Raw genomic sequence first — 24,465 nt, forward strand, 5'->3', positions numbered from 1 at the left:
TTCTTTTTTGAACCCTGTTAAAGTCTTGGTCTTCACAACATCCTCTGGCAAGGAGTTCCACAGGTTGACTGTGCGCTGCATGAGGAAAAATGTCCTTTCTTTTGTTGTAAACCTGCTACCTATCACTTTGAAAATTCACCTCCTCACCGTCCCTTTAATACTTCAGGGTTAGGGGGATGAGGGATGGGTTCTATTTCCTGGTTCTTTGACTCTTTCAGCAATATGGATGTGGTTGTCAGCTAAGGAGGAAAGGAAGGTACATGAGCAGCATTGGAGGGAGCAGTCCTGGTGGTTCAGTAGGCGTCTGTCTCTGAGTCAGCCCTGCACCATTGCCACATGTTAAGCAGGCATTTTGCAGACAAATCGGCGCTTCCTCCAATCCCCACCCCCTTTTGCACAGCTGGTGCAGGTTTGTCCCAGGCATGGGTATTGCTATATATTCGGCAACACCCTACATCCCGGGTTTTACCTGTGAATTCCCTACCTTCCATGGGATTGTTCTGGTCTGACTGAGCATTGCTACACTCCAATAAACAATAAAACAATGTCCTAATTGGTATCTATCGTAGGGAATTACATAGCCCGCATGATCATGGTATCTGAGCAAGTCACAATTATTCCTGCATTACCCTCATAGCCCTCCTGTGAGGCAGGGCGGTGCTATTTTACAGGCGGGGAATGAACCACAGAGAGACTTAAGGCCTTTCAGTAGGAGTTAGGAGCCTAAATTCCTTTGAGGATCTAGGTCTAATTGGCTTGCTCCACGTTACATAGGACACACAGGTTCAATTGCGTGTTCTGCCCCAGATGTAGCAACTCCCAGGCTAACACTAACGACTAGACCTGCCTTCTTGTCTTTTAAAGTTTCACACTGGCACTTTTTGAAAGACCAGGGTTTGGTTGAATTCAGGGGCCTGTGTATGCTAGTTTTGCTAATCACTTTCTTTCTGCCGGCATTCCCCCGGCAGCTACGGGTGGACACGGTGCCCTTTTAAACTTCTCCTCCTAACAGGTGCCTTGCATGGCTGTGTGTTGTTACAGGAGCCGTATTCCACTCCAGAGTTGGCGTCATTTCCCAAGTGGACAAAGGGATCTAGGGGGCAGATAAACTGGCCATGATTTTCCAGAGTGGGGCACTGAACCTGAGGAAGCTTCAGACACATGGCCTGGTTTTTCAGGCACTTCGGAGCCCTTACCCATGAGGAAATAAGGCCCTTTTAAGAGGTCTCATGTTGGGCACCCAACAACTCGGGCCCCCAAAATCACTAGCCACTTACTGAAAAATGGTACCCTTAGGGCAAGTGCTTGGGGTCCTCCAAGATGAGAGGTGCTGCATAAATTATTATTACTGACGTTATTACAGAACGGCAAAAGAATGGTACCACAGACAAGAAAAGGCAAGTTACTAGTGCCCTAAAGATTCCTCTGGTGTGGAAGTTTAGGCAGCTATGGGGTTAGCCAGGCTGAAATGTATGTTCTACATGTTGCCACAGCTCCGACGGCCTAAATGCAGATTTAAACCCAAGGTGCAAGGCCAGGTTGTTATTTTTGATGATGGTCTGTATGCTGCAGTGTTCAATATCTGGAGTGGGTGGACAGCAGGGCTGGTGGGGAGGGAGGGGGAGAGGAAGCGACAGCTGCTCCAGGACCCACAGCTCCATGGTGGCAGCTAGTGTGGCCAGAGCCTACGGCTCTTTAAATAATTGCTGAAGCCCTCGGCAGCATGCACCCTGCTTCCCGCAACAGCAATGAAGGGCTAGCTGGGGGAGCCTGCCCCTTCTGCCCAAGGCCCCGCCCTTCCAACTAAGGCCCCGCCCCGTCCAACTAAGGCCCCTTCTGGGGGCGCTGGAGCCAGTCAAAGGGGAGGGGCCTTAGGTGGAAGGGGCGGGGTCATACGACAAAGTCTCTCCTGACTCCTGGTGGACAGTGCTTTGTTTTGGACCACTAGTGCTTAACTTCAGGTACATGACTATTCCCACTGACTTCAATGGGAAAACTCAGAGGCTTAAAGTTTATCACACACTTAAGTACTTTACCGAATAATGGTTTTAGTCAGATGCTTTCCTGAGACTTAACGGTATTTAGGCACCTAGCTTCCACCGAGATTGCTTTGTGGATCTGGGCAGACGTTCTTGGGTCTTGGAAGAGGAGAGAACAGCTCCCATCTGGAAAGGTGGTTTCTATGATTTTTTCATCAACTTGCCCACTGCAAATCTTGCGAGGAAAAACCTAATCTCATGAGAGTTGCACTAGCTCTGTCCCAGGAGGTTCTGATACGTTTCTGAGCTGATGTGCTTATCTGCCTGAATCTGATGATGGTCTCCCATCTCTTGCTGAAGCCCAGTGTGGCTGTCTCCACAAGAAAGTTATTTTGAAATAATAACTCCCGAAATAACTATTTAGAAATAAGCTATTCCTCTTCACAAGCAGGAGTTGTTATTTCAAAATAACAACCCCTTTATTTCGAAATAATGGGCTTGGAAGTCTGGACACTTGCTTTCAAAATAAGGGTAGGAATGCCCTGAGAGTGATCGGAGGCTATGTCTAGACTATGTTCTATTTTTGAAAGAGAATATGCAAATTCTGCAGGAATTTGCATGTCTTCTTCTGATCTCACTTTCGAAAGAGGCTCTTTCGAAAGTGAAAGTAGTCTGGCTGCGGTTTTTTGGGGAAAAAAACCCTTTTTCGGAAAAAAACGCTCTTCCTTAAAAAATGAGGTTTGCGTGTTTTTTTCCAAAAAAGGTTTTTTTTCCTGAAAAAATCACATCCTGACTACTTTCACTGTCGAAAGATCCCCTTTTGAAAGTGAGATCGGAAGAAGATATGCAGAATCCCACAGAATTTGCATATCCTCTTTCGAACCCCCCCCCCCCCGTAGTTTAGACGTGCCCAGAGTGCAGGAACAGAATGGTGCGCTTGGAGTCACCCACTTGCCGATGAAATGCTCCACTGGGTTTCCATTCCTTGGGAGAATGCCAAGTATTCTTCCACCCCTCGATCCGTCTCCTATTTCCAGAGCCCCGGGTGATCTATTTCTGAGCTCCCAGTGCATAGCGCAAGTCCATTACTTTGTAAGTCACTTTGGGAAACATCAAGTCTGAAAAGAGCTACGGAAAAACAAATCTATTCAAAACCTTACGAGTATTTTCATGAGAAGTCGGCGAAACCCAGTGGAGACAGACTGAGATAATTAGCCAGGCCGGGCATCCTTGTTCTGAAAACATAAGGCCAGAACTGAATGCTGCCTCTTAGAATAGCAGGACTGTGCTGTTTGGGGTGATTATTCTAAAAACAGTAGTAATTTTTTTTAAAGGCGCTATTAAAGGCAATGGCCAAAACTGCACAGTGCCACGCTTGGAAAATCCACTGCCTGAAATAACAGCTTTATGGGGACATTTGTCAGGGTGGACTACAATTTGGACTTGTTACTTAGATCACAGGCTGTCTGCCCATGTAAACCAGAAAGCTCCTGACAGAACAGTACCACTTACGTTGCATCTTTTATCGGAACATTCCAGTGCACTTAGAAAACTTTTGGTTAAGGCAGGGGTGGGCAGTAAGACGGAGGTGGTTTGCTAGCATTAGACCCCCACTTATTTATTTACTTGCACTTCCGGAGGTACGGATGTTTGCAGCTCCCGTTAGCTACGAATCACCATTCCTGGCCAATGGGGAAGCTGCGTTGACCGGGACTCTGCTTCCTGCAACTCCCATTGGCCGGGAAGAGTGATCAGTGGCTGACGGGCACTGCAAGTGCCCATACCCGTGAAGGCGCAGGTAAATACAGCACCGGCGGCCCGCCAGAGTCAAAGCCTGGTGAATCGCATCTGGCCCGAGGACTAGGGATTGCCCACCGCTAAAGGGCAACATTGTGACTTTGTTCAGGGCCAGAACTAAGGAGCAGCATGCGGCTGCGTCGCCCCAGGAACAGAGCCGGGAGATATTAGAATCATTTCTGTCTCTGGCTCCTGCTCTGCTTGCAGAGGGCGGTATTGTGGGATTGACAGAGCAGTCGCCAGTAATTTCACACTCTGGGCTGGCTGAGGAGTGCCGGCCTCAGACAGGTGCCTTCACAGTGGAGGTGTTTATCCAAGGCCTTGCTGGTTGTTTGCCCTCTCCCTGCTCCCCTCTGTGTTTGCGAGGGTGAGGGGGGTAGTGGCTCTCTTGCTCTCCCTTTATGGGCACATCGAGAGGGAGAGACACACTCACCGGAGTAGGCGCCACTAGTCCCCTGGGGTGGGGAACTGTTTTGGGGGTTGGGGACTGCTGCCGGCAGAAAAAACAGTTGAGGGATGCACAAAAGTGAGAAGCGAAAACAACACAAAACAACAACAACAAAAACCAAACAAAAACAACCACAACCCCCCCCCCCCCACGCAAAACAGCAACCACCCAAACCAACAACAAAACCCTGACTGAGAAGCAGAAAGGAAGACCCTCCCATGTTCCACTTACACATCAGAGCCTAGTAGGGTTCGGGCTAGTAGATTTTGTGGCCCCCCCCACGCTCTGAGGTGGGGCCAAAAATGAGGAGTTCAGTGTGAGGGAGGGGGCTGCTGGGAAGCAGACTGGGGGTGTGGGGTCTGGGCGGGTGCAGGAGCAGAGCGGGGTTGGTCTAGGCATGAGGGGAGCCACGGGGCTGGAGCACCAGCCTCAAGGTCTGAATCCAGGCAAGTCAAGGGCCAGATCCGGCCTCTGGGCTGTAGGTTCCCCACCCCTGCTTTATCCCCTTTGCAAACAAAGGCCCAGAGAAGTTGACTAACCTGTCCAGGGACACGCACTGATGAGGTGGCAAGGCTGGGAAAGGGGCCCACCCCTCCGTTAGCCATTAGAAACGGGACTTGTTCTCATTGTGGCCGGTGAAGCTGTCTTGCAAGCGAGCCATGAAGTGACATTTTCTAAGGCCCCTCCAGCTTTATCATTCAAGGGGCTGCAGACCCGTGTACATCACTGCCCTGTGCTGAATCCGCTCAGTGTGAGGAGATGGGCCTGCAATCGTGAAGCGAACGTGGTTTTTTTAGTGTAGGCCTGCAACTCGTGAAATCAATGGTATTGGCGGCTCTCCTGGACACTCAAAAGGCTCACATTCATTTGACGTCCGAGCGCGTCACGTTTTTTTCAGCCTGGCAGAGCGACTTTGAGGCAGGCTACTGCCTGAGCTGCTAACAAAACACGACCGGCCTGCAAGTTGCAGTTCCAGTCTCCTTGCAGAGACACACGTCCTGAAAATTACATAAGATTTATGAATTTTCTTTGCCATTCCAGCCAACGAAGAGGATAAGTATCCTTAACCCCAACTAAAGAAACAGTGAGACCATGCCAAAAGATACAGAACACTCTGTACTGCGTTTCTACCCCAGGGAGCGCATTCAGATCCTGCGGCCCAATCCTGTGAGGAACTGAGTGCTTCGTAGAGCTGCCGGGCCCCCTCAGCGCCTCCTTTAATACATGGAAATTGAAGGAACGTGGCACCTTGCACAACCCGGCAGTGTGAAATAAGCAAAGTGTTTCTAATTGAGTCTTCTTGCAAAACAGCCTTTTCCGGCTGCTGGAGTAAATTTTCTCCTTTAAGTTCCAAGAAGCCATTTATTATTAGTCGTGCAGCTAGATGTCCCACTCAAAGGTCAGGTCCCTGATAGGCATTTAGTTTTAGGGAAAGGTGGGGAAAATAAGAATCACAGTAGAACTGCCTGCCCAAAACTGAAACCAAAGTTTGGGGACGTTCATAAAAACGTTGGAGTCGCTTCCCCCTGCTAGGAGTTATTTTTCATCTTCCCTCCGAGCCTCCTTATTCCAGCGGGGATGCTAAAATGACCCGCGAGTAGAACCATTTCCAATTTATCTCCAGCCCAAGAAAGTGGGTGAGAAATCTGGGGCTCTGTCTAGACTGGCCAGTTTTTCTGGAAAATCAGCCGGTTTTCTGGAAAAACTTGCCAGCTGTCTACACTGGCTGCTTGAATTTCCGCAAAAGCACTGACGATCTCATGTAAGATTGTCAGTGTTCTTGCGGAAATACTATGCTGCTCCCGTTGGGCAAAAGTCCTTTTGTGCAAAACTTTTGTGCAAAAGAGCCAGTGTAGACAGCTGAGATTTGTTTTCTGCAAAAAAGCCCTGATTGCGAAAATAGCGATCGGGGCTTTTTTGCAGAAAAGCACGTCTAGATTGGCCACGGACGCTTTTCCGCAAAAAGTGCTTTTGCAGAAAAGCGTCCGTGCCAATCTAGACGCTCTTTTCCGAAAATGTTTTTAACGGAAAACTTTTCCGTTAAAAGCATTTCCGGAAAATCATGCCAGTCTAGACGTAGCCTGGTTGTAACAAATTTCCTAGCTGAGGTGTGCAGACTCGGAGGTTGATTCGCTTGGGTTTTTTAGAAGTGTGGCTGAACCAGAACCTCGCCCTGACGTTTGCAAGGGTTCCCCATCAGTTATTTTGATCATAATGAGATGATATTATGCATCCAAGAGCTTTCCCATCTCTATCTGTCATCTTAGTCAACCCCTCACCATGGTATCTGGGCATAGCAAGCTTTCCTAGTCTACTCTCAAATGTCCTGTTTCACAAGAAAACCACGCTGCCTGTCTTTGAAACCAGAGTGCCGTTTGAGTTCCACAGATGTGCTGCGATTCTTAAGCCGGTGCTTTGTAACATAACTGGAACATATAAATATGACTGTTTTCCAGTTAGATTTGGGTTTAGGGTTATGGTTCGCACAGCCGGAGGAACTCCATATTAATCAGCGGTGTTACAAGGGACAAGAAGGCTGCCGCCATGTTGGGGTGCATCAGTAGGAGTGTTGTCAGTGGATCTAGGGAAGGGATTATTCCCCTTTATTCGACACTGGTGAGGCCACATCTGGAGCATTGCATCCAATTCTGAGCCTCCCGTTACAGAAAGTGGACACGTTGGAAAAAGTCCAGCGGAGGGCAACAAAAATGTTGAGGGCGCTGGAGCACATGACTTAAGAGGAGAGGCTGAGGGATTTGGCCTTGTTTAGTCTGCAGAAGAGTGAGGGGGGATTTGATACCCGCCTTTAACTACTGAAGGGAGGTTCCAAAGAGGATGGAGAGAGGCTGTTCTCAGTGGTGACGGATGGCAGAATGAGGAGCAATAATCTCAAGTTACAGTGGGGAAGGTCTAGGTTAGATATTAGGAAAAACTATTTCACTAGGAGGATGGTGAAGCGCTGGGATGGGTTCCCTGGGGACGGGATGGAATCTCCATCCTTAGAGGTTTTAAGTCCTGGCTTAACAAAGCCCTGGCTGGGACGATTTAGTTGGGGTTGGTCCTGCTTTGGGCAGGGGGCTGGACTCGATGACCTCCTGAGGTCTCTTCCAGTGCTAGGATTCTATGATTCTGTGACATAAAGGGACAGTAACTCACAGGAAAACTGGACCTCTTTAATTTCCTCCCATCTTCCTGAAAGTATGTCTTGTCTGCATGAACTCACTGCTTTTCAGTAGAATGCTCCAGGGTCTCTGTGCGTCTATGCACGGAAAGCAGAAGGATGTTTCATGGTGGCAGGTGAGATAAAAAGTGGCTTTTCTTTGCTCTCAGAGCTGAATTCTAACAACCGGGCATATTTTGCCCCTTAAAATAATACTTGAGTATTCCTGTGAGCTGCTCAGGGAAATTATGAAGGACCACCTGCGGCAAGGTTAAAAATCTCCACCCGCGATGCCGATGCCTGTTAGGCCAGAAAAGCACCTTTGGCACCATTAGAAAGTCCTTGACCTGTTTGTCAAAATCCTGATAATAAAGTGTGGGAAAGTCTGCTGGATTGATTGAGCCTCCTCCCCGCCCCCCGCCTACCCAGGCTGGCAGGGAATGTCACTCCGGTGTTTGATCTGAACGGTGAAAGTCCTCGTGAAGAATGAGCGGAATGCCGCAGGACCTTCGCTGAGGTGATAAATGAGGCTGGGAGCGGGGAGGTTTGCAGGCCCATGGCGAGAGGGGGCCTGTGCTTCTTTCTGACGCTGTCGGGGGGGTTCCGTGACACTGCCTGAGGCAGGGGAAAGAAAGGGCTGAAATGGACAGGCCTTCCTCAGCTCTTTCCTGTGGCCCATATGACAATGACTGGAAAAACTCGCCAAAGCAGGTGCCTCCATTTTTGTGTGCCCCTCCTGAATGAGCATAAAAGGGCTTGCGTCTTAGATAGTCCCAAGAGCTTGCCCCTCGGCCGTGTCTCAGCCTGGCTGTGCCGATGCCCATCCTGCTATGCCATTAATACATCTAGCCTACTTCCTGAACATAGATCCAACCAATTCCCACTTTCGCCTCCTCTTGGAGCACACCGGTTTCTCTGCCCACGGTCTTCTCTCTCCCGAGGAATGTTTGCCCTTCGAAGGCTCAGCCCTATCAGTTTTCCCCACCATATGTTCTCATTAAAAAGTTTATTGCCCATTTTATCTTTGAATCATTTGCCTTCAATTAATAAAGCTCGTTGCCTGCTTTGAACGGACACACACTTTCTAACGGGAGGAGGAGGGGGAGAAGAAATATAAAAATCAGGATGTTACCGTGACAGATGGTGTTTTCTAATTTGTCTTTAGCCCAACAATAAACAAAAGCTTAGAGGTGTTGCCAGAGGAGTGTAATATATTCAGTCACTTAAGGACTGAAGGATCTGATTGGAAGCTCATCGAAATTGATGCAAAGATTTTCATTAACGTCAAAAGACTTTGGATCAGATCAAAGAACATGTTGTCATAAGATGCTCATGAATATATGAGCATCTTAAACTGCAGCAAGGGAGGTTTAGGTTGGACATTAGGAAAAACTTCCTGCTTGTCAGGGTGCTTAAACACTGGAATAAGTTGCCTAGGGAGGATGTGGAATCTCCATCTCTGGAGATATTTAAGAGCAGATTGGACAGACATCTATCAGGGATGATCTAGATGGTGCTTGGTCCTGCCGTGAGGGCAGGGGCCTGGACTTGATGTCCCTTCCAATTCTAGTGTTCTATGATTCTATATTGTCCTAACCTGATTAGAGGCTTCCAATGAAGGGGAAGCAGGTTATAAACCAGACGGCGCTTTTGCCATTGTGAACAGATCTGAAATGTATTGGGTGTTGTCACAAAACACAATAGGTCACCCTCGGTAATATGATCCTTTCACAACCACATTTAATCATATCAGCCATATATGCCCAGACAGAGGCAGGACCTGAAGTTGTGAGGTCAGGCAGCATCATCTGTTTATAACATTCGGCCTCCTCCTGAACCGTTACCCTCTTCTAGCTGAGGGGTTTCGGCTGGGGATGTTTTTCCTCTTAGTATTCAAACCTGTGGCTGAATAGACATCAGTTCCTGAGCCTGGCTTAATGCTTGCTAGGTAGACGGGGCCTGGAGGACAGGTGAACAGGCATGAGGCATGTGGGAGATGCCCTTTTGCACTGGCGCAGCTTTGGTACATGATGTCCATTTAGAAGCTATTACGCCCTGTCCATGTTTACCCGAAGGGGGAAAAAAGATGCATGCGGCAGGGTGTCTTGTATAAACAGATGCAGGGGAAAGAACTGGCAGAGGCTAACCTGCTGGGAAGTTAAATATTCCCACCTCCCTTCGACTATGTCTCAGCTTTGATTGATGCTCCTGATTGGCCCGATCAGAGAGTTTGGGCATGAGCGCCTGTTGACATTTGGTATTTAGCTCTGGGTAAAGTTTAAACAGGACTTATCACAGCTCTCACGCCTTTGGAAGGCTACGCTGGTTTAACAGTATGTTTCATGCCACCGCTTGCTTGATTTTTTTCCCCCCTCTTCCAGTTTCTTATGATGCAAAGGTCGCTGAAAAATAAGGAACTCCTTTATCAAAATGCATTTCTATCTTAAAACCTCCTCATTGCACCGCGTATTGAGATGTTATTTACACCCATAAAATATAAAGCAGAAACTCCTCCACCAAAATCAATGGAATTACACAAAACTGTCATGAAGTATCCACTAGTCATCCTGTGGCACCTTAGAGACTTAGAGACTAACTATATACAATATCAAAAGCTTCAGAGGAGTCGCCAAGTTAAGTTTGTAACAGGAAAAACTTAAAACACAACACATAACACCTTAAAGACTAACAAAACAAGTAGATGGTGTCATGAGCTTTCGTGGACATAACCCACTTCTTCTTTTATATATATAAAGAGAGAGAAAGAGAGTATCATGAGCTTTTGTGGGCAAACCCCAGCTCATATGAAGGAGTGGGTTTTGCCCATCAAAGCTCATTATAATATCTTTTTGTTAGTCTCTTGGATGCCACAGGATTACTCATTTTTTAAATCTCTGAGACTTTTATAAGGAATCAGGCCAACTTTGTCTGTTAACCAAACCTTGTTGACTTTTTTAGGAAATTTTCTGTTAATTTATTTTATATGATTTTTCATTCTTTCCCTGAGAGCGTCTGGAAAAACCAAATAATAAAAGAAAAGCCATTCTCGTGTCACTTCTGGGTTTATCAAAAGGCGATAACTATAGAAATTGCACAGGAAGGCTTGTTTTTTGAAATGTCTCAGTAGACATGGTCAAAAATGGCCCATGTTTTCTGCAAATAATTTATTAAGAATGAATTACATTAATTAAGAATTCATGTAAGAATATGGACGCTGCTTAAAAAAAAAACCCCAAACAAAAATCCCTGACAAATTGCTTGTGTTCTGTTTTTCTCTCTTTCTTTCCTACCAATTTGTGGCAAAATGGAAGGAAGCGAAAAAGGAGGGACAGGAAACGTGAAAAAGCTGGAAGCCCAAAAGAATGAAACATTATTTTAATTTGGATAATGTGAAAACATTGAAAAAAAAGTTCTTTTTAAAAATGCCGTTTGGAACGAATGGAGGTATCATTTGCAGAGCTATTTCTGAGGGGTCTTTTGCAGGGTTACGTGGCTCAAATCATTCTTGCATATGCCCAGTTCTTACTGTTGTTATTACAGAGATACCTGGTGAAATAACAACACAATCCTGTTATGTGCAGTACACACATTTAGTAAAGTTGGAACGGGAGCTCTCAGGCTGGAGGTGGTTCACCAAATTAGTCCCTGGCAGGCCGCTTTATTTACCTGCTTGTCCACAGGTACAGCTGCTTGCAGCTCCCGTTGGTCGTAGATCCCCATTCCTGGCCAAATGGGTTGTGGGAAATGGTGTTCCGGCCCATGCTGCTTCCTGCAGACAATGGGCGCTGCAAGCGGCCATCCCTGCAAGTGTGTAGGTAAATAAAACACCAGAGCCAGACAGGAGCTAACCTCAGTGAACCACCAACCCCCAATCTCACAGAAAAGGCAGGCCATGGTAGGAGAAAAGGACAGGCATGTAGAAGATGGGAATGGAGTCAAAGAAACACTGTCTACACTGTATTGTACTCAAGGTTTGCAAACCTGGCCTGACAACTGTTGGAGCTGGGTCTCACGGTTGTGCGAATGCATCCACGTTGCTCTGCGTAGACCTTCCGACTTCGGTCTGTGGCCGGACCTGTGTCCACACTGCAGAATGACGGACCGGAGACACAACAGGACTCAAGGTCTGACCCATCCCCTCAGCAGGGCCTTAGCAGACGGGTCCCACCAACTTGTGGAGCTGAAACTGATTTGTGTGTGGACGGAAAGGGGACTCAACCAGTCAGGCCTCAGGCTTAGTGTTCAATGTAGACATACCCAGCGAGATCTGGTGGCTTGGCCAGGGTTGCACAGAAAGCCCAATGTGGAGCTGAGAGGTGAAGTCACATAGCTAGAGTACTGCTCCAGCAATTCACCTACCAGGTTATCTTCCTTCCACCACCATGGGTATGGAAAATGCACTCAAACTCCAGCTCCAAACTCCTTTCACTCTTCAGATTCTGATTTTACCATTCCCTACCACCCCAGCAAACCACACCATCCGGCTGCATTTAAACCCCAAATCTGAGGGAGCTTGGAATCCAACGTTGAAACAATTATTTATTTTCTTTCATCTTAAGACATGGAAAACACTTTCTCCACAAGTTCTGAGGGCTCTGTCTGTGACTGAAAACGACAAGCTCAAACACCGTTTCACTTCTTTTAACAAGCAGCACCTCTAAATGCAAATGCAAACACTGTAGCATATGAGCAGGCTCTCTTATCTGAGGCTAGATACAACAAATAGGTCCTGGAGCATGCTCTAAATTTGGCAATTCCAGGCTATTTCAGACTCATGTGGTAGGGTATTCTAAAGCTTGGGTCCTTCCAGAGAACAGCCTGCCAGTCTTCCTTCGCCATGATATGGACATCACAACAGTGCTTCTGCAGTTGTGGTAGCGGAGGACAGAGATGGAGGTGACATGGGAGACAGGAGAGATTCCAGAAGACTGGAAAAGGGCAAATATAGTGCACATCTATAAAAAGAGAAACAAGAACAACCCAGGAAAATACAAACCAGTTAGTTTAACTTCTGTGCCCGGGAAGATAATGGAACAAGTAATTAAAGAAATCATCTGCAAACACTTGGAAGGTGGCAAGGTGACAGGGAACAGCCAGCATGGATTTGTAAAGAACAAATCACGTCCAATCAATCTGATAGCTTTCTTTGATAGGATAACGAGTCTTGTGGATAAGGGAGAAGCGGTGGATGTGGTATACCTAGACTTTAGTAAGGCACTTGATACGGTCTCGCATGATATTCTTATCAATAAACTAGGCAAATACAACTTAGATGGGGCTACTACAAAGTGAGTGCATACCTGGCTGGACTCAGAGAGAAGTTATTAATGGTTCACAATCCTGCTGGAAAGGTAGAACAAGTGGGGTTCTGCAGGGGTCTGTTTTGGGACTGGCTCAGTTCAATATCTTCATCAACGATTTAGGTATTGGCATAGAAAGTATGCTTATTAAGTTGCAGATGATACCAAGCTGGGAGGGGTTGCGACTGCTCTGGAGGATAGGTTCATAATTCAAAATAATCTGGACAAATTGGAGAAATGGTCTGAGGTAAACAGGATGAAGTTTAATAAAGACAAATGCAAAGTGCTCCCCTTAGGAAGGAACAATCAGTTTCACACACACAGAATGGGAAACGACTGTCTAGGAAGGAGTACGGCAGAAAGGAATCTAGGGGTTATAGTGGACCACAAGCTGAATATGAGTCAGCAGTGTGATGCTGTTGCTAAAAAAGCAAACATGATTCTGGGCTGCATTAACAGGTGTGTTGTGAGCAATACACGAGAAGTCATTCTTCCGCTCTACTCTGCGCTGCTTAGGCCTCAGTTGGAGTACTGTGTCCAGTTCTGGGCACCGCATTTCAAGAAGGATGTGGAGAAATTGGAGAGGGTCCACAGAAGAGCTACAAGAATGATTAAAGGTCTAGAGAACATGATCTATGAAGGAAGGCTGAAAGAATTGGGTTTGTTTAGTTTAGAAAAGAGAAGATTGAGGGGGGACATGATAGCAGTTTTCAGGTATCTAAAAGGGTGTCATAAGGAGGAGGGAGAAAATTTGTTCGATCCTCAGAGGCCAAGATGAACAAGTAGCAATGGGCTTAAACTGCAGCAAGGGAGGTTTAGGTTGGACATTAGGAAAAAGTTCCTAACTGTCAGGATAGTCAAACACTGGAATAAATTGCCCAGGGAGGTTTTGGAATCTCCATCTCTGGAGATATTTAAGAGTAGGTTAGATAAATGTCTATCAGGGATGGACTAGACAATATTTGGTCCTGCCATAAGAGCAGGGGATTGGACTTGATGACCTCTCAAGGTCCCTTCCAGTCCTAGTAGTCTATGATTCTATGATTTGACTTACGACAGTTCTCCTGGCACGAATTAGGTCGTAAGTGTGGGGGTTGCCTGTAGTACTGAGCCCTTTTCTAGTGGTTTCCCTTGATAGATGAGGGATAGCCATAATATAATACACTGTTGAGAGCTACTAATGAAAAACATCATGGCTCTGTCTACATTGGCGGGTTCTTGCACAAGAACCCTTGCGCAAGAACACGTCCACACTGCCATGTGCTTTTGCGCACGAGCATCTATGGCAGTGTGGCTGCTCTCTTGTGCAAGAGAGCTCTGATGGCCATTTTAGCAATAGGGCTTTCTTGCACAAGAAATCCCTGCCGCACGTCCACACTGCCCTCTTGTGCAAGAGCTAGTGCACAAGAGAGCTTACACTTAGAAAAGAGTGTAGCTCTTGTGCAAGAAGCCCTCTCTTACCACACTTAACTGTAACACTTCTTGCGCAAGAGCGGGCGGGCAGTATGGATGCTCTGCGGAATGGCTGTTCTTGTGCAAGAACCCGTCCGCGTAGACATAGCCCATATAAGCAAGTGTTTTACCCAGGAAGGGTCATTATTTCCATTTGGCAGTGGGGGGAAACTGAGGCATAGAAAGGGGAGGTGAGTGGTCCAGTGTCACAGCCAGGCCCAGAACCCAGTTGTTTTGAGTCCCAGTCCAGTGCAATTTGGCCCTGAATCGATGCCTCCATATTTTGTTCTGCCATAAAGGGTTATGATTGGAGGAAACATTTGGGAGGGATTATATACCTGTCCTATATCACCAGTGGTTTCCACCAGGAGAGCTGGGTTGTCAATGGATCTTGTCAGCTGCTGTTCCGGTGCTCTTCAAGATGTTCTGTCCTGCTGGTTTGGTGGGAACGTTGCTCCTGTTATAAACATCATCAGTCAGAGCTTCCACAAAGAACTTTTTCTCTCTGCTTAAATCGCTCTGTCAGATTCACATAGTAGCCAGCTGGCATGATGGTGCCCTTCATATACGTTGTGTAGACCAGTGTTTCTCAAGCTTTTATTATAAAGTACCCCTTTAAAAAAAATTAAGTACCTCCAGTACCTACAGTTTTCAGACACACACAATTTTTTTCTACCTTTGCAACACATTTGTTTAAACAACTTAATCGTAGCCGGGTGGACAATGACATTTTTGGGTGTAAAAAGTACAAAACCAATAAAGCGCTGTCAAACTTAAAACAAAAATTTAGTTTTCTCCAAATTTCAGTTGTGTTGACGTACCCCCCAGACGTCTCTGGAGTACCCCTAAAGGTACTTGTACCACTAGTTGAGAAACACTGGCGTAGACACCTTTTATGCCTTTGCATCCAAGCTCACGCCAAATCTTGTTGCACTAATTGAATTTTATGCTTCGGATTTTTTTATGAGTAATAATAACAAAATAAATAAATAAAAAAATCCACGGAAGATAATTACAGCCCCTTGAAGTTGACTGTTCCTGGCCCAAAGAGCAGAATGAGTTTACATTATGACAGCCTTTTATCTTGGATCTGATAGCGGTGTTATTCGTTGTATTAAAAGTTTACCACCTCCTGCCAAAAGAGACTTCACTGAAAATTAACCCGTGTTATCACTGTGAGTAATATCCTGGTTTTATCATGGAGCAAAAATAAATAACAGACTTTATGCTTTTGCTTAATGTGGTTATACACTGAGTGCAGGGCAAGGCAAACAGTGTGAACTCCAGTCCAGAAAAACATTGATTAGGAAGAGCTGAAATTGGAGCAGAAAGTACCTCAAGTTTTCTTGCATCACAGTGTAAGCTTAAATGACTATTAATTACATTATGCAACTGGAACAGCATGGCTTTTGGCTTTTAGTAGCTGGGGAGCTGGGTGAATAAGGATGAAAACTATTTCCAAACATTTTGGTCAATTCTAAGTAGGATTTCACTTCACGTCACATTGTTCACAACTCCTTTTTTGTTAACATTCTGGTATTCACAGCATCCTCTGGCAAGGAGTTCCACATGTTGACTGTGCATTGCGTGAACAAAAGCTTTCTTTGGTTTGTTTTAAATGTGCTACTTATTCATTTCATTTGGTAACCCCTAGTTCTTATGTTATGGGAATAAGTAAATCACTTTTCCATATTAACTTTCTCCACACCCGTGTCGTTACTCTCCTGCGCTCGTTTATACCTGGATCATATCCCCTCCCCCCGAGTTTCCTCTTTTCTAAGCTGAAAAGTCCCATCCTATTTAATCTCTTTTCACCCTCCATCAATGCATGAGATTCACTTAAAATCATGATTAAAAAAGATAGAATACACGTTGGGTTATTTTTCTTTGCCTTTAGGCTGCATTTGCTTCATGCTTTCAAGCTTTTCTCTGAGATCCAGAGGGCTAGCAATCTTCTTGTTTTCTTTCAAATGGAAAACAAAGAGTCTCGTCCTATCCAATTCCATCGACAGGGGCGTTAAGGCCAAGATACAACCATGAGGCTTCTGATACAATTGCAAGAGCTAGGAGATACTTGCAGAAAAGCCCATGTTCAAGCTGAGATTTGTTTAATCACTAAACAAAATCACAGAGGCTACGTCTACACTGGCCCCTGTTCCGGAAGGGGCGTGTAAATTTCACCAGTCGTCGTAGGGAAATCCGCGGGGGATTTAAATATCCCCCGCGGCATTTAAATAAAAATGTCCGCCGCTTTTTTCCGGCTTTTAAAAAAGCCGGAAAAGAGCGCCTACACTGGCCCCGATCCTCCGGAAAAAGTGCCCTTTCCCGGAGGGTCTTATTCCTACTTCAAAGTAGGAATAAGACCCTCCGGAAAAGGGCACTTTTTCCGGAGGATCGGGGCCAGTGTAGGCGCTCTTTTCCGGCTTTTTTAAAAGCCGGAAAAAAGCGGCGGACATTTTTATTTAAATGCCGCGGGGGATATTTAAATCCCCCGCGGATTTCCCTACGACGACTGGTGAAATTTACACGCCCCTTCCGGAACAGGGGCCAGTGTAGACGTAGCCAGATGGTTTGTGAGTGGCTCGGAGCACAGTTTCATTTGGCCAGGAATGCTGTGGCCAACAGGCAGTTCCCAAAGAGATGGAGGTATCCCTTTAAACTCTGATCCAGCCAATAAGGTCAGGTCCTATGGGAAAAAACCTTGTAATGCGTTTGACAGCACACAGGAGAGGTGGTTTCAATGAGGGACACAGGCAGTGCTCAGCTCTAAGGGTCGTGTGTCTACCCTGTTATAATGGTATGCAATCCAAGGGCATCTCGTCATTACAGAATATAAAGGAAGGTAGAGGGGGTTGATACCTAGAGGTAGATGATCTTTTTGCTGCTAGCTTGGTTTGAGATTAAATTGGACTGATGGAGGCACTGATTAATAAGGAGTTGAATGGCTTGATTCCGGACTTCATTCGTCCTTTCACTTGAGCAAAAGGATAGGCCGTGTTGTTACTCTCCTGCGCTTGTTTCGTTTTGTCCCAAAGCCATTCTGCTCTGGCTTGGATCATTTCAGATGGACACGATACCCACCAGGGGATAACACTCCCAAAGCAGCGAATGTTTCTCATTCATCATGCTTCTAAGTCCACTTAAATAAATAAATTAAATTAATGGAGATTGCCTATCTCCTAGAACTGGAAGGGACCTTGAAAGGTCATCAAAGTCCAGTCCCCTGCCTTCACAGCAGGACCAAGTACCATCCCTGACTTGGCATATCACAGCCTTGGATACCAGGGCTGTTGCGTAAGGAAGCCTCCAGACGTTACCATACACATTGTACAGAGATTGTGTCGTAGGATCATAGAACCCTAGAGCTGGAAGGAACCTCGGGAGGTCATTGAGTCCAGTCCCCTGCCCTCACGGCAGAACCAAGCACCATCTAGATCAGGGCTACTCAAAACATGGCCTGCGGGAACCCATTCCACCTCCCTAAGGAACCCATTCCAGGGCTTTACCACTTCTTTGTAAAATAATTTTTCCTAATATCCAACCTAGACCTCCCCCTCTGCAACTTGAGACCATTGCACCTCGTTCTGCCATCCGTCACCACTGAGAACAGCCTCTCTCCAGCCTCTTTGGAACCCCGCTTCAGGGAGTTGAAGGCTGCTCTCCAATCTCCCCTTGCTCTTCTGTAGACTAAACACACCCCGTTCCCTCAGCCTCTCCTCGTAAGTCGTGTGCTCCAGCTCCCTCATCATTTTGGTTGTCCTCCGCTGGACTTTCTCCAGTGTGTCCACATCCTTTCTGTAGTGGGGGGCCCAGAATTGGACGCAGTACTCCGGATGCGGCCTCACTAGACACCTCGTTCCCTACATATTTTGGCTCAATCTAGGAATGACCGGGTGCTCCTCCTGGCCTGGGAGCATGAGCCCTGCTTTGAGAAGCTCTGCAGAGGAGTCATTTTGTTGTCGTCTTTTCACAAAACACCTGTCCCTTCAGACTGGTGGATCGTTAATAATACCAGGAATACTATTAACGTCTTGATTCTCTATCATCATATCTAATACCCCCCGAAATTGCTTGGAGAGCTTTAATTATGTCGGTGCCATTTCTTTCAGTCCTTGTTATCTTTTGCGTTCCTTCGGGTGGGGGCGGGGGAGGGTCACAGCCGAGATGCATGTTCTCTAAAGGCTCTTTGTTTCCCCTGCTCAGGTATTAAGCTGATGGCACAACAATCCCCAGCTACCTTAGATTCACTTTCCTGCCCTCCCCTACCTGAATGCAGAACTTGTGTTACCCCCACCCCCCCTTTCCCCGTCCGCCAAAAGTGAACCCTGCGTGAGCAACCCAAAGAATAGGCCACAAGAATGTGCCCAGAACAGAGGCAGATTGTTCGAGCGGCGTGAAGGAGGGAGGGGAAGAAAAAGAAAAGGGTGGGGGCGGGGAGGCCTACAAGAGGAAAAAAACGTCCCCCGGATGGCCGAATTCCTTTGGTGATAGTTAAAGGCGAATACGGTTATTTTTTTTTTAAAGGCGGGGGAGGGAAGGAAAAAAAACCCCACCACGAGCCGGGTTTCGCCGGCGCCGCGGCCTACCTAGAATGGTGATATTTGAGAGAACAATTGGGAGGCTGTTTGTCCATGTCTGCCGCTCTGAAAGAGGCTGAAGAAAAGGTGCCCTTGTTCTCCCGCTCACAGTCATCATCTTCATCCTTCCCAGGCTAGCGCTGCCTTATGAAATAAGGGCACTCGGCTAATAAACAAAGCCCTATAAAAGATCCGATTGGGTGGACGCGGCTGCCGCATTTCATTGCTGCCAGCAGCCACCCAAGCTGCTCACCGACCGCGGTCCCTGCTTGAAGCCATGGAGACTGGCTGGGGACCCGGCTGCCCTCTCTTAGCTCGGGGTACGTCTCCCACTGCTGGGTTAGCGGCGCTTTCTGGTTTCCAGCCCAGAAAAGCAACTGGAAACGGGATGTTGGACAGAGCAATCGGGGTGGGTTAGGTTGGTCAAGGTGGCTCTTTACTGGGAGCTGGGATTTGGGTAACGTGTCCTTGTCTGAAATATCTAAAGCCACATGTTAGTTAAGAAGCTGCCCCGTGGAAAAGGCTGTCCCTGCACCTCACGGCGACGCTTGTCTGGCTCTCTCTGTTGAAGGCGAGGCTGGGTCTGAATTCCGCAGCTGCAACAAGATGGCTTCCCTGAGTCTGCCTTTGAAAGAACGAGAACACGGTCTCTATGATGCTGTCATGCTATTCCAGAGAGACTAGATAGCTCGTCACGTGCCGCTCGGGTACCAAACTACAACGTAACGAAGAGGATGAAAGTGAGGATTCTGATTACGGAATGGCTCCCCGCTGGCAATATATCATAATAACATTCCTTTCTCCTCCTCCTGGCCTGGATCTAGAGTGGCAAACTCTTGCGCCCGCTCCTTACCACCCTTCTCCCCCCATCAGCTGCCTTCAGGATCAGTGAAAAAGGAATCAAACCAGGATGTGTGGAGGGCTTACAGGACTGAAAGGTAAGGCGAATAATTAGCCTCGAGTGCTCTTAGCAACAAAGGACCCAGGATCCACCTTCCTCCCCCCCCACACACATCCACGCCCAATGTGATTGGCTAAAAACTGTTGAAACTCAGCTTCTGTGAATTGAGTCAAAATAGGCCATGGCTGAGAGATGTTTATTGGGCTGAGTGTTTCCCAGGTTATTACCTTATGCTTTCATGTCCTTAGTGGTTTTTTTTACCCCCTCTCAATTTTCTCTTAATGTTTTGATTTCTTTCAAGAAGCCTGGCTAAGACTCAATACATTCATGAAAGAAACGAGCAAAGTATTATCTACGACCATAATGCACAGCTTGTATGTATGTGCGTGTCTGCGATATTGACGTAGATGCAAAGGAGGGAACAAACATACAATGTGTATATATGTATAATAGCATTTGCGTAGTGATCTCATCTAATAATGTTTGTGTGGTTCATGATAGAATTCTGTTGAGTCCGTGCTAGTGGTTTGATGAACATATTGGTGTGCATGTGTTTGAGTGTGTATCGAGCATGCAGGGCTTCAAGTGGAAACAAATTTGAAGAGCTGTTCACACCACCAGGAACTTTGTTTTTGCTTCACCAATTCCCTAAGAGCAGAATGAAGTCAGTTTATAAAGATTGGGAGGATATGTCTCCATATGAGAAATAGAAGGGTTAATATGTCCAGATACACAAGCATTGTCTAGTGGTTAACACACAGTCATTGGAAACAAAATCCCCAGTTTCCATTCCTGCCAGTACTATAGGCCTGCTTTTCAATCTTAACTGGGCAAGACACTTAATTTGCCCCATGCCTCAGTTTCCCCCTTGGTATAAGGATAGTACTGAGTATGGGACAATGATGAAAATCTTCATGAATTAATGGTCTGATGCCAAAAGACTTTGGAGTCCCTGCAACAAAATGTGTATGGAATTACATGTGAGATAAGTTATAGTTGTTAAAAATCTGGACCTGCAACCTGCTGAAAAGAGAGAAACCTCTCTAAAATGGCTGTTCTGAGCAAGAGAATGGAGAAAATTTTGATAGTGAAAAAATACAGTTGGGGGGAGGAAATATAGTTATATCCCTGAAAAAATATTTGGGGGAAATTTTCCAAGCAGCTATACTAAAAACCAGTCAGAAGCTGTTGAAAAGGAATTTCTTTTAACATAGTATCTGATTGAACATTTTGTGTTTGGAAAGTGAAGCAGTACGCTGTTGTTATGCTCCTAGTTAAAATATATTCTGCTTGTATGCTCTTTGGGGGCAGAACCATGGTGTATGTTTGGAGCTGCTCGCTGGTGATAAAGCATTACAATTGCATATGCACTGCACACTGGATACATTATAATAACATCTCATGCAAATGCCAGCAGTTAACGTAGCTGTCAGCTGCAGTCAATGCATTACACCTGTCTTTTACTCATTGCTGGCACATATAAGATTCGGCATCTTCATGCTGGGGAGATAGGAATAATAAAGAATTTGGTCAGCTTTATAGCTCTGGCCAGGTACAAATGCACCAGCCCCATTTTAGGCATGGGAAACTGAGGCACGGGGTCAGTCATGTGACTGGTCCAAAGTCATACCGGAAGAGTCTGGCTGAGGCAGGTAGTGAAGACAAGGTCTTCTGAGCCCAGGTCAATTAACGTATCTATTCCCCTCTGTAACTGAAAGGACTAAGAAGAGATACGGTAGCCCGAAACAACAGAAGTATGGCCATTCCTAGCATGCCCCAAATTGTGGGTCTTTCACTTTAAGAAATGACGGTGGTTGAAACTGCTCGGGGGAGGCCGTTGATACTTGGTGAGGAGAGAGGGGTGGTGGGAACAGAGATTGGCCCCTAGCCATTTTCTGTTGGCAAATACCTCCAATAATCTTTTCTATGGCGTGTTTATTATTATTTTATATTTTTTCATCAGAGAACAGGAGAGTTATGTGTCTGGGTCGTACTATAAGACAGTTCAGGGAGTTGCTACTGAGGGGGGCAGGGTGACTGGGGGGGGCCCTAATTAGCAGTAGCCTTAGGCTGTCATAAAAGAAACTGAAACCAGAGTGTTAATGCTTCAGCTGGGATAGAGTGAAATGGTTTTACGGCCGGAGAAGAAACTGAAATGGCTGGGACTGGACTGCCCGGCCGTCTGGGGATCTTTGGCGCAAGTAGAAGGCTGCCAAGGTTATTTGGGAGAGCAAGCGGGGCGTGTGAGTGTGCAGAGCAGGAGGGGGGGACCTTTTTTGGGGTTGGGGGCTGCTGGCCCACAGAAAAATCAGTCGCACACAAGTGAGAAGCAATCCCCCCAAAACCAAAGCAGCAAAAAAACGGACGTAGCCCCCAACTGAGGAGAAAGACACTCCCCACATTCCCCTCGCTCAACACAGCCTACGGGGGCCCAGGAGAGTAGATTTTGTGTGCTCCACCTCTGCAGTGGGGCAGCAAGGGGGCTGGAACACCAGCTCAGGCTCCCCGGTCCTGGGGAGGGAGGGACCCCTGAGCCTCAGGGGCTGGATCCAGGCAAGCTAAGGGCTGCTTCTGGCCCCCGGGCCTGAGGTTCCCCACCTCTGGTGTAGAGACCCCCAGGTGGGGTGAGATGGGGTTTGTCCGTTTCTTGCTTTAAGATTTTCCTATGGGGCAAATCAGATACTTTGCTGTCCCCGTGCATATGAAGTGGAGAAAAGGGCAGCACCTCACCGTACTGACACGTTCTGAACCACTGGCAAATCTGCTGGGGAAAGGACCCAGGTGTGCCGGCATCCCGGCCGCCCTCCGAACCGCACGACAGCAGCGAGCGCCTCCCGCTGGGTCCTCGACGGGTGGGGTGTAAATTCTGAATGCACTTGATCTGTCTTTGGTGTGAAAATCAGCCGGGAGGGAGAGCCCCGGGCTCTGACTGGCTACTTCTACAGTTATGGCCTCTCTTTCAGGCTTCAACCTGGAAATGCTGCCTGTGACATCCCTGAGACTGCGTCTGTCCCATCACACTCACGGAAGTCCCGTCTTCTGAGACCCCGGAATACCGGATTCAGACCCAGCAATCAACTGGCCTGACATTTCAATCCGGTGGATGTGTCTGTCCTTCTGCGGCTCTCTCTCCCGTGCGTAACCCGGGAGTCTGTTATGGCATGTGAAATACAACCTACTGTGGTAATAATAATAAAGAATAAAGAGAGATAACAAGAATCCTTCAAGGGTGAAATCTGTGTTAATGACGCTTTAGAAACTTGGCAAGGTCTTCTAGATTACTAGAGTCCACTTTTGGCTCGGAGGAAGAAAAGTTTTCTGGATTATAGCGTTGTCTCTCATCTCGACTCCTGTATTACCCGCTAACATGGGCCCAAAGTGGAGTATGGAAATGGATGCAAACTTTTCAGGCATGTTAGGATTCGGGATTTTGGTCTTAAAATCCAAATGTCCCTGAAAAATTTGCAGTCCACTGAAGTTAAAATCACCTTTGAAATAATCTATCGGATATTATTAATAGGTAAAAATCTATATTGTTTGCTTTGCTTTTCAGGTCTGGCCGTATTTCCCTCAAACTGCAGCAATTTTCCACTTGCTCCGACAAGTATGTTTTAAAAAAACCCAGTGAGGTGATTATATACGTAGATTGGTACTCCTTTCTTTTAATATGTTTGTGTATTTATACCTGCCTCTGGAATTTCTACGACATGCATCTGATGAAGAGGGTCTTGGCCCATGAAAGCTTATGATCCAATAAATCAGTTAGGGTATGTCTACACTTGCTCCCTAGTTCGAAGTAGGGATGCAAATGTAGGCGACCGAAATTGCGAATGAAGAAGGGATTTAAATATCCCGCACTTCATTAGCATTATCTCGCCGGCACGCTAGTTCGAATCACAGCTGATTCGAACCAGGAAGTGCGCATCTGGACGCGTTAGTTGGAACCAAATCCCTTGGTTTGAACTAACGTTACTCCTCATTTTTTGAGGAGTAAGGTTAGTTCGAACCAAGGGGTTTGGTTCGAACTAATGCGTCCCGGCGCGCACTTTCACCTTTGAAACAGCTGTTGAGAGGAATAACGCGCCGGCGAGATCATGCTAATGAAGCGCGGGATATTTAAATCCCCGCTTCATTAGCAATTTCGGTCGCCTACATTTGCATCCCTAGTTCGAACTAGGGAGCAAGTGTAGACGTACCCTTAGTCTAGAAGGTGCCACAAGACTTCTCGTTGTTTATATACCTAGAGTTATACACATAATGGCTACGTCTACACTGGCCCCTAAAAACGGAAAAGCGATGCAAAGCAGGTAAGTCAGCATAGGGAAATCCACGGGGGATTTAAATATCCCCCGCGGATTTAAATAAACATGTCCGCTGCTTTTTTTCCGGCTTGGGGAAAAGCCGGAAAAAAAGCGGCGGACATGTTTATTTAAATCCGCGGGGGATATTTAAATCCCCCACGGATTTCCCTATGCTGACTTACCTGCTTTGCATCGCTTTTCCGTTTTTAGGGGCCAGTGTAGACGTAGCCATAAGGTGCAATATCAGGGGAGTAACTTTAGGTTCATGTGTAGCCCAACCCAGTCCAGGCTTCACATTTTCTTGCCTGATTGTATTAAGAGCCATTTAACTCAAACACCTTGCAAACAGCTGGAAGAAAGATGTTAAAGATGTGGTGCTACCACCATTTCATTTAAGGGTTTGAGGTAGGTCAGTCTACGGCTACACAGACATGTTACTGTGCTGCATCTTTCTGGCTGAGGGGTGTGTGAAAGAACACCGCACTCCACCCTGAATGGAACAACGCGCCCTGCTGTGAAGCATCAGTGTAAACCGGACTACAGTGCTGAG

General features: G+C 46.7%; 1 long non-coding RNA gene across 1 annotated transcript in view; it reads left to right on the top strand.

Annotated features, from left to right (window-relative positions):
- Nucleotides 1-23,168, top strand: part of LOC112544943 (uncharacterized) — a 197,569-nt gene extending 174,401 nt beyond the window's left edge. Inside the window, exon 5 of the long non-coding RNA XR_012896921.2 lies at nt 22,578-23,168. This is a non-coding gene — a long non-coding RNA (uncharacterized LOC112544943). The remainder of the gene's footprint in view (nt 1-22,577) is intronic.
- The last annotated feature ends 1,297 nt before the right edge of the window (nt 23,169-24,465 follow it).

The sequence above is a fragment of the Pelodiscus sinensis genome, chromosome 20, assembly GCF_052426305.1.
Source record: "Pelodiscus sinensis isolate ZL-2025 chromosome 20, ASM5242630v1, whole genome shotgun sequence".
Taxonomy (NCBI): Eukaryota; Metazoa; Chordata; order Testudines; family Trionychidae; genus Pelodiscus; species Pelodiscus sinensis.